Here is a 14,184-nt window from a genome sequence, read left to right as displayed (position 1 = left end):
AAGTTATTTAAAAAAAATAATTGATTGAGAACCTATCCATAAGTACATATGAATTGATCGAGCCATCCTCGGACTTATATGCAGTCTGTGTGGTTCTAGTACCCACTAAAAAATTAAAGTAATTCTTCAAATTAGAGATAGAGACTACCAATTTATATATAATAGTAGGAGAATCTTTAAACTAAAGTCTAAGTCTTTAGGCTTAAAATAGTTCATATACTAATAGGTCAATTGTTCTCTTTTTAGAAATGGCTAGAATATTATCGTTCTGTTCACTGTTAGATAGTAAAAATATTATCAGACCTAACTTTGATAGCTAATATCAAAAGTTGAGTATAGTTTTTGAGCGAATTGATCAAGAAGTCTCAGGCTAATCCAAATAGGCTTAAAAGAAAAATTAGTAAATGGTTGCTGGTCAAGATAGTTATATGATAACTTTTTGAAATTTTTCTATTGATAATATTACTATCTGGGTATAGAAAATCGACAGTACAAGTTATGTTTGCAAATAGTTGTAAAAGACTTCAAGATAGTAGAAAGTTTAGAAACGGCAAGAGAACATCTAAATGTAAGAGATGGAAGTCTGTTCCAGTCTTAACATTAGGAATCATCAAGCTTGTTCTCAATTCTGAAGATGTCATTTTAAGTAATTGTCACTATTATCCAATCTTATTGATAATGTCAATAAGAATGATTATTGTAATATCATTATGAATGATATTATAATAATGAGTGGATAATTAAAAATGACATAAACTTAGTATCATAACATGTTAGTGTAAAGTATACGTCTAACTAGCATCCTAGATTAGATAATATCACTGAAGCCTATCTTTAGCATAATTGACTTAGTCATCTTTTATTGGAAAGGATGAATGAGCCAGTGATGTTCTGAGTTTGATACGTATTGATATATTTGCCTCATGAATATTAGTGTCAAAAGAGGGCTTACTACTTCATTAAAATCTCTAACGACCTATCTTGGCATGGGTGCTTCTTACTTATGAAGCATAAGTTTGAATCAGTTGAAATGTTCAAATGATTCTATAATGAGGTAGATAAACTAATTGCAAAGAGTATTAAAATTCATCGGTCAGACCAATGAAGTGAATATCTTTACAGTAAATTTTGACATATCTTGAAGAGAATTGGATTCTCTCTCAATGGATCTCTCTTGAGATACCACTATTTAAAAGGGTGTCTGAAAGGAGGAATCGAACTTTGTTAGACATAGTTCGGTCTATTGTGGGCTTGTTAGTCTACTAGAAGTTATGTTTTAGAAACTACTTGATTTGTGCTTGAGAACATTCTGAACAAATCGATTACCAAAACTCTATATAAGATATGGATTTAGATAATTTGATACTCTCTTACTTTAGCATTTAGGGTGTCGAGCTTATATGAAACATTCACAAACTGACTAGCTTGAATTTTGATTTAATAAATATTATATTAGAGATATTTCTTCTACCTTCATAATGGATATAAGATATTCATAAATCTTAAAATATTTTTTTTTGAAAAAAAGGTTTTTTGGTGAAGGAATTGATGTCATTAAGATCAAGCTTGGTGAAGCTTGATGGGTAGAAGAACCAACTCTGACACAAACCAACAGAATCAGAGCTGATTAGATCAAATTCGAAACCTAATATAAAGACATCTCTGAGTAGATATGGTAGAGTACCATATCAGTCGAATAGATACTATGATTTTTAAGTTTGGGATGGAGATTTGATCTTTCATATGGATGTAATACAAGGATCTAACTTTTAAAAGTGGCTTAGAGCCATTAAATATAAAATAAAGTCTATGAAGATCGATGATGTATGGACATTCATTGATTCACCTGAATGAATGAGATCCATAGGGTGTAAGTGAATTTTAGATGGATAAGAGGCACAGATGGAAAGGTGGAGACCTATTAATTCTGTCCAATTGTCAAAAGATTTCATCAAAGTTAGAGTATTGATTATGACGAGATATTTCTTTGTGGCAATCCTCAAGTTCATTCAGATTGAATCAAACTTCTCAAAGTTGAAACATATGTTTTGAATATATGGCTTCATTGAGAACGAAGCAAAATTCTGTATGTATAAATGGGCTAATAGTTCTGTAAAAGTATTTTTTGTATTGTTTGGATGAAATTCTCTCAATCAGGAATGACATCCCTACATTACAGGGAATAAACGTTTGGTTGTCAGCTCTGTTCTCCATAAAGATTTGGAAGGTTATGAGAACCATCCTTAAGTATTTATGAAATACTAAGGATCAATGGCTCATTTATGGAGAATCTGACTTAAAACCTATGGAATATTGATTCTAATTTTTAGCGGATCAAAATGATAAAGTTGTGTCAAATTATATTTTTATCCTAAAAGGAGAAGCGACATACTTGAAAGATTTCAAGCAGTATTCATTAGCCAGTTTTATTTACAATATGAAGTCTTTGCAGCATTTGATGCTGGTAAAGAAGTTATTGAGTTACAAAAGTTCATCAACAAGCTTGGAGTGATACCCTCCGTTGATGATCCAATCTTTCTGTATCGATAGCAGTACTCTCAAACTGAAGAACTGATGTTCCATCTAAGGACCAAATATATTCTACATTACAATCACCTTATTCGATAAGATCAAAATAAAGTCAACCTTAAGAAGATCAACTGAAAGGAGAACTTGATCGATCCATTGACTAGAGCAATTGGATCTAATGAATTCGATGATCTCAAATGGAAGATGGGTATTTGATACCGATTTGATTGGCTTTAGTCTAAGTGAGAGTTGTTGAAAATATATCCTAAAATCAATCATTTAGGTTGTAGATGATTGTGCTCCATACATGTATATGAATTATAAAATGATAAATGTTATCTGACAGATTCATCATAAAGAATATATCTTCCTAAATAGAACTCATATATTATGATGAAGTTCTTAGAACTACTTCCAAAATGATAAAGAAGGATTTATCATATGATTCTTAAATCCTGCTCGCAATCAAATGATACAATTATCATAAAGATGATAATTATACTGAGTGTAGATCGTTGTATGCCATATTAGTTAGTTGTCCTCTTAATCAAGATGTGTGGTGATACGGGTATGGCATACGAATGATATGTAGGAGTATATTTCACTGAGCGTGATTACTTTCAGAGCACTCTGCTGTCAAGAGTTGCTCTGATGGGTTATGAGTGTAAGTTTTTTCTTATCTAAGGCTGTCTTGGTGACTTGCAAGTAACTTACTGTGCTTTGGTGCCAGACTATCCAAATTTTTAATTCGATGATGGAAGATTTTTGGGTACAATCAAGTACTTGTAAAGTCTGAGTGCGAGTCAAGATGAGATTGACCGCTCCAAGTAAAATTAAAGATGATACATTACTGTATTTCAATTTAGCAAAATTTTGTCTAAAGTAGTCCTAGTGAGGAGTCACAGGATTTTTAAAGTTGAGATACAATATGGACCACTCTTCTTGGGTTGATAGTTTAATCCTTAGTCATCCTTGAGCATCAAGTGTCAAAAGGATGAATTATATCGTAACCATATCCATATAAGTTCTTAAGTGTTGCTAGGCATACATTTGACCTATCTGGATATCGAAAACCATTGCTAAATGATAACATCAATTAGTACAAAAATTATTCTTGTGCTACCGACTTGATTCAAACCTATGGGATTATACACATAGAAGTACCTATCTGATCAAATGGCTAATTGATGATTATGAATCGTTGAAGGGTTTAATTATCAATTTGATTGATGATTAATCCTATGCAAAGATTGTAATAAATTATTTATTAATGATTGATAAATTAAAAAAATAATTAATTAATATTTTATTTATTAATTGACTTAATTTGATTAAGCAATGAGGATTGGATCAGATCTAATTGAATTAGATTCAATTAGGTTGGCTTTGGATTGATTGAATGTATCTTTATTGGATAACAAGATTTGTTCCAATTGATCTCAAGGATGCAAATCAAATTTTAAATTGAATAAGATTCAATTAGTTTTATATATATTTTGATTGGATCAAATTCTGTTAGATAATAGGCTTAATTGGATCAAGCCCTATTATCAAATAGCTTTCCTGATATCTATCAAGAATCAATCTCTGGATCAATAGGATTCTTAATCTAACTAATTCTCTAATTGGATTAGGGTCTAATTGGTTTCATAATTAGACTAAGATATAATTAGTTAGTTTGTTATGAATAATTCTTAAATTGATTAGGATTGGATCCAAGGATTAGTTAGAGTTGGAATAAGATTCTTGAATCCTATTTGGAATAGGACTAAACCAACTAAACCCATCTATTTAAGAAGTTCTCCATGCCTCCACTCCCTCTTTACTATGAGATCTCATGCCCAAAGAAAAGGCCACACCCCCTCTTATGTTTTGTGAGAAAAGAAAGCTCTTCTCCTCTTCTTGTCGCCAAGAACAAAGTAGGGGCGTCCAAGAGTTGGACGCCCCATACTCCACACACCAACCCCTCTTCTCCTCTCCATCTTAGAGTGATTTTATAAGGTTTTTACTATTAATTTTTGGACATCAAAGAGGGCTTCTCTTGTTGGTTCTACAGCAAAAAATTGGAGAAGAAATGTTCTTTCCAGTGAGAGAAAGAGAAGGAAGAAGAAAGGTCTTTTTTTTGTGCGCAGTCTTGAAGAAGAAGTTCTTCTTTCAGATTTTTTTTTTTAATTTTTTTTTTATAATAAAAATTAGATTAGATCTGATTTTTAATATAAAAATTTAAAAAAATATATATTAAAAAAATCTGGTTGGATGTTTGAAGCTTCCTAAAGTTCTAGATCAAGGAGAAAAAGGAGAGAAGTATGGTTCTTCTCTTGGGTCTCTCTTTTGGATATTTTTAGAATATGAAAATTCATATAATTTTCAGCATAAAAAATCAGATTAGATCTGATTTTTATCACAAAAAATCTGAGAAGAAAAATTTTTCTTAAAGGCATGGAAGGAAGAGAGAAAGGTTCTCTCTTATGCGCGGGAGAATTGAGAAGAAAGGATTCTTCTCTTGATCTTTATTGTAGAGATCTGATGCGTAGATCGAGAAAAAAAAAGAGATGGTCTCATTTTTTATTTTCTTCATATTTTTCTTAGATCAGTCAAAGCATGGTGTCTTTACAAACTAGTACTTCCAGAGAGATCGATCAGTACAAGAACTTCGTACTGATATCCGTAGAGATCGAACACGTATACGACTGTCGAGTATCATGAAGAATCAATTACTATAGATTTTGGATGCGATAATCTACTACCTGTGCTCAGGTATGAAGTTTTGAACTCAATTCATATTTAGATATGATCTAAATATAATTTAGATATGATCTAATTACATATAAATATGATCTATACTTACTGAATTTTAAATTTACATATATGCATATTAGTTCATATTATAGATCCTGTATGGTAGTTTTAGATTTGATCTATGCATATATTATATATTAAATTATTTAATTTATGTATGTTCTGCTGTAAAATTTTAAAAATATATGTACAAAACCACTACGCTTCCCAATATAATTGATGACTCTATATGTTTAAAAATGCAAAATTTTGATAACTCTATATGTTTAAAATATATAGTTGACGAGGTTAGTTTCTATCCATTTTTTTTTGGTTCCTATCATACCTCTGACCCAAAATCGTGAGTCAGAGGTTATGGTAATTGCTGCATACTTATAGAGAAATCTCTCTACAAGCATGTAAAGCATCTCATCATGATATAATAAAGTAATAGTAAAATAAGATTGAAATAATTAATATTCAATTTTAATTCAAGTAGCTAAACCAAATATCTCATAAAATAAAATTGTATAGTTTTCCATCAACTTCAATAAATTTTAATATATAATAAAGATATCAAATTTTGTCTTTAATTCGCTCTCTTATATAGAATCTCTAAATCAAGCTAGTCTTTTGAATCTATAAAAATAGTAAAATATAGAGTAATAAACTAGATAGCTCTATAAGCAATGTATCCTTTGACTAGATAAATCAAGCAATATTAATATACTAAACAATAAACTTACAAGATGCATCAATTAAACATATAGTACTAATCAAAATAAGATCCATATGAACTCTTTTCAAATTTAATTTTTCAAATTTATTTTTATTCATAATTCAATTTCATTCAAAATACTCGATTCACCTCGATAGCTATGAACCATGACCACACTTATACCCTATGGCTAGGCCACAAATGAGTTCAAAATAAATAAGATATTAATGTATAACCCCCACTAGTAAGGTGTTGATATATTAGTATATAATTCTTACTAGCAGAATATCAATATACCAGCACATAATCCCAGTGATAGAATATCGATATACTAGCATATAGCCTTCACTATCAGGATATTGATATACTAGTATATAACCTTCACTGATAGGATATCGATGTACCAGTATATAATCTTCACTGATAGGATATTGATATACCAATATATAATCTCTATTGGTAGGATTTCGATACATAGTCAGACTGCGAGTTAAAATCTATCTCAATTCAAATATCTTTTTTTAATAAAATTAATTTCATATTTCAATTGAACAATATATAAGACCAACCAAAATTAAAATCAATCAATCACAACTCCAAGATAAAATCATATTTGATAATGCATCAAACAATATTCTACAATAAAGTAAATTTAATAGATAAATATCATATTTCATATTTATAAATCACAAACAATATCACTCAAAATTCAATAATATAAATACTATATAACTTGTTGTTAAATCTAGAAAAAGAGTCACATTACCTACCTTATGAGTGGACCCAATTAACAAGTTGAATTAATTCTGAGAATCTTTCTCATAGTCTATTACCTTTCTATCGAAAATATGCATATTTTGTTGCATAAGAGTATAGATCCTTCCTTAGGTCCAAGGTTGGAGGCTTCCATCCTTGTTTTATTTAGCTACTAGTTAAAGATCTATGCATTGCATAGGATCATATGTACGAAAATAATTTTTTAGATATTGTTATCTTATTTTTTAAATATTGCTATATTTTTATTATTATTTAAATTATTATTAATAATAAATTAATATTTAAAAATAATATTTTTATTATTATTTTAAAAAATAATAATTTTTAAAATAATAATTTATTATTAATTTTTAAAATTAATTTTTTAAAAATAAGATATTATTATATAAATAATATTTTTAAAATAATAATAAAAATATTATTTTTTAAAATAATATTCTGAAAGCTTAATATTTTTTTACTTCAAATGATTATTAATAATAAATAATAATATTTTTATCTTTTTTTCTTCCTCCCATCGCCCCTGCCCCCACAGTGTGAGACCTAGGTCACGGCCATCTATGTTGCCCCTGCCGCGGCCCCACCCCACCGCCGTTCACATCGAATGTATAAAAATATATATTTTTTTAATATTACTATATTTTTATTATTATTTAAATTATTATTAATAATAAATTAATATTTTAAAAATAATATATTTATTATTATTAAAAAATAATATTTTTAAAAATAATATTTTATTATTAATTTTTGAAATAAATTTTTAAAAATAATATGTTAATATTATTAATAGTACTTTTAAAATAATATTTTAAAAAATAATAATATTATTATTATTTTAAAATTAATATTTTTTTATGCTTCACATTATTATTAACAATAAAATAATAATATTTTTTTCTTTTTTCCTCCTCCTCCCCAAATATTTTTTTTTAAAATTAATATCCTAAAAAATAATATTTTAAATTATTATTAGTAATAAAATAATAATATATTTTTTTCACCCGAAATGTTTTCTTTTTTTCTCCTTTCCTTTCCTTTCTCCTGCCCTCCCTCTCCTCAAATATTTTTTTCAAAATTAATACCCTAAAAAAATAATATTTTAAATTATTATTAGTAATAATTTAATAATATTTTTTTTCTTTTCTCCTCTCTTTTCTCAAATAATTTTTTTTTCTTTTTTCCCCCTTCCTTTCCCTTCCTCCCGCCATCTCCTCCCCACCCCCCGCCCCTGGCGCGTCCCCCCGGCTCTGGCACCACCAACCCCTCCCTTCTCCTCTATGGCCCCACCTCATCGTCATTCCTACTTGTTTTCTCGCTCGATCCTGATGAATTCGAGCCCCTGTGGCTCCGTGCGAGCATCAGCAACCACCCCTCCCCTCCCCTGGCTCCGGTACCACCAACCTGGCCCCGCCCCACTGCTGTTCGCACTATATCCGGCTCCGAACCACCACCAAAACCCCTCCTCTTCCCTCCCCTCCCCTCTCCTAGCTCTGACGCCACCAACCCGCCTCTCCTCCTGTCCACGGTCCCGCCCCATCATCGTCCCTTTTTGTTCCCTAAAAGGCCTAGATCCTTGGCCACCACCTCTCTCTCGACCAACTTTATTTTCTTCGATGTTTTGAATTTCTACTTTTGATGGGTCGAGCAGTCATCCTCACTGCCATTCGAGAGGAAAGGATCGGAGGTAGGCCAGAGGGAGAGGCTGCTGTCATTGTCGGAGCTGTCGCTGGTGAGAAGGTTGAAGGACACATTTCGTCCATTGGATTTGATGGACATGGACAGAAGAATCTGGTGGAATTCGATCGAAAGGAGAAGGGGATGGGCATCCAGAGGGCTCGAGAAGCTTCGAAGAAAAAAAATTGGGAGGGAGGAAGGTGACAGTGCCTCAGGGAGATCGAAAGGACGGACCGATGTTGGTGACGATGGGGAGGAAGGTGATGGATGAGAACAACGGGAGGTGGCTGTGAGGAGAGTGGGGAGGAGATGGAAAAAAAATTGAAAGAGGTCAGAAAGCTTCGTAAGAAAAAAAAATATTTATGAGAAAGTCGGAGCTCGACACATGGCATGTTGGGAGGGTTTTGACTTTCTAAGTTGGCAACACTACAATACTCCTCCATAGAGTATTGTTTTATATATATATAATTAGAGTAGGCTGTTGTCCACTCTTATAGGCAATCTGCTATTTTGTGATCTTTTTGACCACAACAAAATATGCACCAATGTTCCAACAATAATCACTTACTGTATGATTTCTACGGCATCGAAAATATTTTATGTGATCAGTCGTCCCATAGTTGTTACTCACTAACCTCTTATTCGAATCCTTAATATGTTTACTATTCTATCCTTAGGATTCATTCGACCTATTTTTTTCTTTTGATTCCATTCCCTTTTGTATGCTTCTTATTAACTTCTCTTTCAATAATCATTGTTTTATTTACTACATCTGCATAAATAGTTAAATCATATGGTATCATTTGCTTTCGATTTTTTATCCTCAGTTCCATGCATCTTAAATTTATGCACTCGATTATGCTCATCCTGGACCAACGTCCTCAGAATAAATGGCAAGCTCCATAAACTTCATATTCTACAACTATCACATTTCTTTATTTCAGATAAATATTTTTTTTTCTTTTTATGTCCTCACACTATAAAAAAAATACTGATCATGAAGCCCTTTAGAATCTTTTCCACGTGAGTTGTTTCTTATCTTATCATATTTATGTTGCAGTCTCTGCCACTAATTAAACACCTCACCTTGCAACATGTACGATACATACAAAATCCTTTCATCATCACAGTATCTCATAACAACAATTGCTTTCTCCATATCCATAAGCTAGTTCTTAGTTTTCAAAGATTTGGTAGTTCCCTTGAAAGCTGGTAAAGATAATTTCTTAAATTCTACAATATTACTCCGTTGCTCTGACTACTTTCCATGTCCTTATGATGGTGGTGTTTGTTGTTGTATTGGCCATTATTGCAGTAACTATTGCTGCAACTTTTGTTGCGATTACACCAAGTCGAGTAAAGTTTGCATCATTCAGGACATGTTTGATTCTTACTACATCTGGTTGTTTTTAACAAAATTAATGACTCCTTGCTGAGGGGTGCTCCAACTTGTTGAGGAGTATCGCTATCATGTTGGTTTGATATCTCTATAATAGCAATATGAGCGGCTCTTTTTATCCAACATAGAGCCATTTTAATTTTTCACGAGCAACGAGCTTCCTAAAATTCTCTTTCAAATCTAATATCCAAAATTATACTGTTATTAAAATTTAATTATGACTATTTTAAAAGTAAAAATTTAAAATTTTGAAATCTTCATAGGATTGATTGAGCAATAACGACCAACATTCAGTCGGTGTAATTTAGGACATCAAATCGATCAACTACAAATCAAGAATCATGTTAGGATGCTAGGATATAATTGATGATGAAATCTCATGATGTTCGATCCGATCAAGATGGAAACTGATAAACTATCCAATAGTTAATGGTTAAGATCTCTTCATTAAGATTTGTCGAAGCTACTAGTGGATCTTTCTAAGTTCCAAAAAATTCTAGAAGAGAGACATCTTTAAAAACCTTAGAGAGAGAAAGTATGATTTTTTAGAGAGAGAAACTAAAGAGTTAAAGTGGAGAGAGAAATAATTATAGGAAGAGAAAGGGAGAGGGAAGAAAGAGAGAGAAACTCTTTCTCTCTCCTTTTTTCTCTTCTTTTTTTTTTCTTCTTTTCTTTTTTTTCTTCTTTCTCTTTTCTTCCTAACGAAATAGGGGACGTTGTGGTCCCTATTTGTTCCTTGGATCGGAGGCCATGACCGATGTGGCTAGGGTTGAGAGTGGTCGGGATGATGGCAGTGCAGTCAAGAATTCCTTTTGCAGTGATTGATGATGACGAACGACACCAGAAATTCAAAGAAAACTCAAGAAAAAAAATAGGGCTTGATTTATCCCAAGAGAAATCTAGCAATTGCTAGCCGGAATTGATGCTCTGATGGTTGGAGAAGCTAAAGGATCAACCTAAAAGTCTTAAGTTCTCACGTAGCTTTTTTCGTGAACTCTATTAGCGAAACCTTACAAAATCTGACGTGCTTCTTTCAAGTTGGCCTTTGATCTCCAATCAAAAAGATGGGAATCCTTCTTCCCATTAAGTAGAGCTTGAGAGGAGTCTAACTCCTTCTCGACTTCGATTTCCATCTGAAAATCAGGAGAAGAAGACTTTCTATCAGAGTCTTCTTCATCCCTATATTTTTCTTTTTTGGGTGCTTTAAGATTGATACAAAATCTTCTTTTGTTTGTTCTCTTTTTGCTACTTTAAGATTTGTATGACTAGGTTTAAGCTAGGTTGGAGTATCACAGTTTCAATGGAGGAAAATGTGTATTTAAGTTCCGACACAGTTTTAAAATCACAAGCAAATACTCATTCTTTATCTTGTTGAATTTCTAAACTCTTTAAAAGTAGTAGCATACTACGTCATGAGCTACATTTTTAAATAGATGCTCCTATACTATTGTAAAATATTAATTAAAATATAGTCCTTTGCAATAGTACTAAATTGATAATCACTCAATTAACTATAAAGGTGATTGAAGTTGTGATCATCATCGATAATCATGTTGGTATAATAGTGTATATTCTGCATATTATAATATAAATTTTAGATATAAAATGATCTTTTATTTTTTAAAAAAGATAGTTTTTGGTCAACCTTTGCTCTATAATGATGATTAACAAAAGTGAGGGACAAACTTTAAAATATGTTGGTCTTTACTTGCCTAAACCTATATTCTTGCTTGGACAATAGTACATAGTAATATCGATGGTAACTTTACCTTAAGATCTCAAAATTTTAATGGAAAATAATTCTACAATATTGCAGAATTATACAAAGAATACTATTTATAAAAAAAATTTTACTGATTTGTACTTTCAATTTTTTTGGTTTTTGTTGTATATACATTTTCTATTGCTAAATATTTGTTCCTTACTCGGTGAATTATGGATGTATAAATGTATAATCATAATATTTATTTGAATAGATCAATAGAACAAATAGAATATGATTTATTATCAACTTTATCATTAGAAAAGAGTACTTGGAGTATTCAAGTAAGAATATTAAGAATATAAGATTCTGCAAACACAACTATGGACAACCAGCTAATAGTATTGATTGCATTTTGCTTTACAAATTTTGAATCATATTGATAATTATCTTTTTCATGCATAGGGAGATTCCATTCGATATGGAAGTAGGATACTACTTGATTCAATAACCTTCTTATCAAAAAAAATATATATTTTACAAAAAAAATTAATATTGTTTTAAATAAAAAAATTTAGAGCCTCCACTTATTGATATATGATCTATATCAATAGATGGACAGTTATATAGCAAGTGGATACTGATACTACCTCCATATCTCTTTAGAAATTTGATTTCATTGATTTCGATGAAATACCAAACAAAAAATTATAATGATCTATATTTAACAAGTATTAAAAGTTGTTAATATTTTTTTTGACAAGAATATAGCAGCATTGTATAGCATTTTCTTTTTTCTAATATAGATATTATTGGACATTTTACAACCATAAGCCCTCTTCGCCAGATATATCTTAGAGAAAAGCTAGTATGCAAAAGGAATTTAGAAATATAGAACATCAAGTATGGTGCATCTATTTATTTTTTTATTGTTTGTTCAAGTTTTTCTTTTTCTAATAAGATATATTAGCTTTGTAAAATAATGGATTTGTAAATTATATCCAACATTTGCTGCTTATTAACAGAATGTAGAAGTTATGTGTCACTTTTTGGGGTAAAGTTGCTAAAGAATTTAACAAAAATACTCTTCATGAAAGGGAAAAAGATGGGCTGGTTGTGATAATCTGAGTTGGCATGATTGTCAAGATATATAAAGGTAATTTACTTCGATTTACTTTTTTTCTCATATCATACATGCTACAATTTTACACAATAACTTTTGTAAATCTTGTTTTAAAACTTTAGAACAAGCTTATCAATCTCTTCTACATCAAGAAATTACATGGATGTCCCAATCCTTGAAATTACAATGTACTACCATAGGTTTTGCAATTCTAGATATATATTCAACAACTTCTTTATATCCATTTAAATATATAAATGAATTAGTATGCAGATTAGCATTACTGGTGGCTCCAATACAGTTTATAGTGTAGAAAGAATAAATAAAGGTTGATTCTTAGCAAGAAGCATTTATCAATAGAAAAACAATCGAAAATTTACTTATCCTTAATCCAAACAATTTTTAGATACATAATATTTTTTTTGAAAAATACCTAGAGCACCGTAATGCATTGATATTACAATCAAAGCTTTTTTTTTATTTAGGGGATGAAATTCATGTGTATAGCAAATTTAAGATTGATTGATACTTCCCATGGATGATAGTACAAATCATGCTATGATCGAAGATTTGCAGTAATGTAACTTATGTAAATAATTTTTGGTACAACCATTATAGTAAAAATGATCAATCTCCCATACCATAGTAAAATTGTGGCAGTTTCATTTCTACTATTTTTACTTATTACATATATATTTTTTTATTTGATTGGACTAATAGTTAATTATTGGGCCTAATAAAGGTACAAACTTATTGCAATCATGGAGGATGAACTAACATTGCAATTTTCATAACATTCGATAAATTAGCTCTATAGATAATTAATGTTCCAGTGCTTAATCTCACGTCAGATGTATGATCTAATAGATTCACACTTCTCTTTGCTATTCAGAAGATTTTAAACATTACATATATCTTTCAAGTTCATTTGGTCTACAAAATTTTGATATTAATACCATCAACTTCAAAGTAACAAGAATTTTTTATGAAAATGAACCACAAAAAGCTGGTCTGCACCAAATTTTTACTGCTGAGCCATCCTCATTTCATACCAAGGCTTCTTCATCTCGAACTCCTTTAGTTGAAGCTCTTGAAGAAATTGCTATAGCAACCCCTAAAAAATTCATTCATAATAAACTTTTCGAAAAGAAAACTCCAATAAAAATATCTTTAGATATGGCCATGTAAAATATGCTGATTTCAATGTTTATATAAAAAATTGTATGGTATTATTGAATATAATTTATTTACTTATATAGAGATCCATAAGTAATATCCCTCCTCAAAAAATAATATGAAAGATAATTTAGATCATGTAGATAACTTCATACACCCAACTTTTCCTATACCGCACCTATTATCATTTCTTTTGATAGTTGATCCAGAGAACGTTGGAGAATAAGTGTAATACCACAGCCCAACAGATCCAAAATTTGATCGAGGCTTGGTCCACTTGACCGGCCTAGCCACTTGGGCCCAAA

This window comes from Elaeis guineensis, chromosome 9 (assembly GCF_000442705.2).
Source record: "Elaeis guineensis isolate ETL-2024a chromosome 9, EG11, whole genome shotgun sequence".
Classification (NCBI taxonomy): Eukaryota; Viridiplantae; Streptophyta; class Magnoliopsida; order Arecales; family Arecaceae; genus Elaeis; species Elaeis guineensis.
This window is presented reverse-complemented; position numbering follows the sequence as displayed.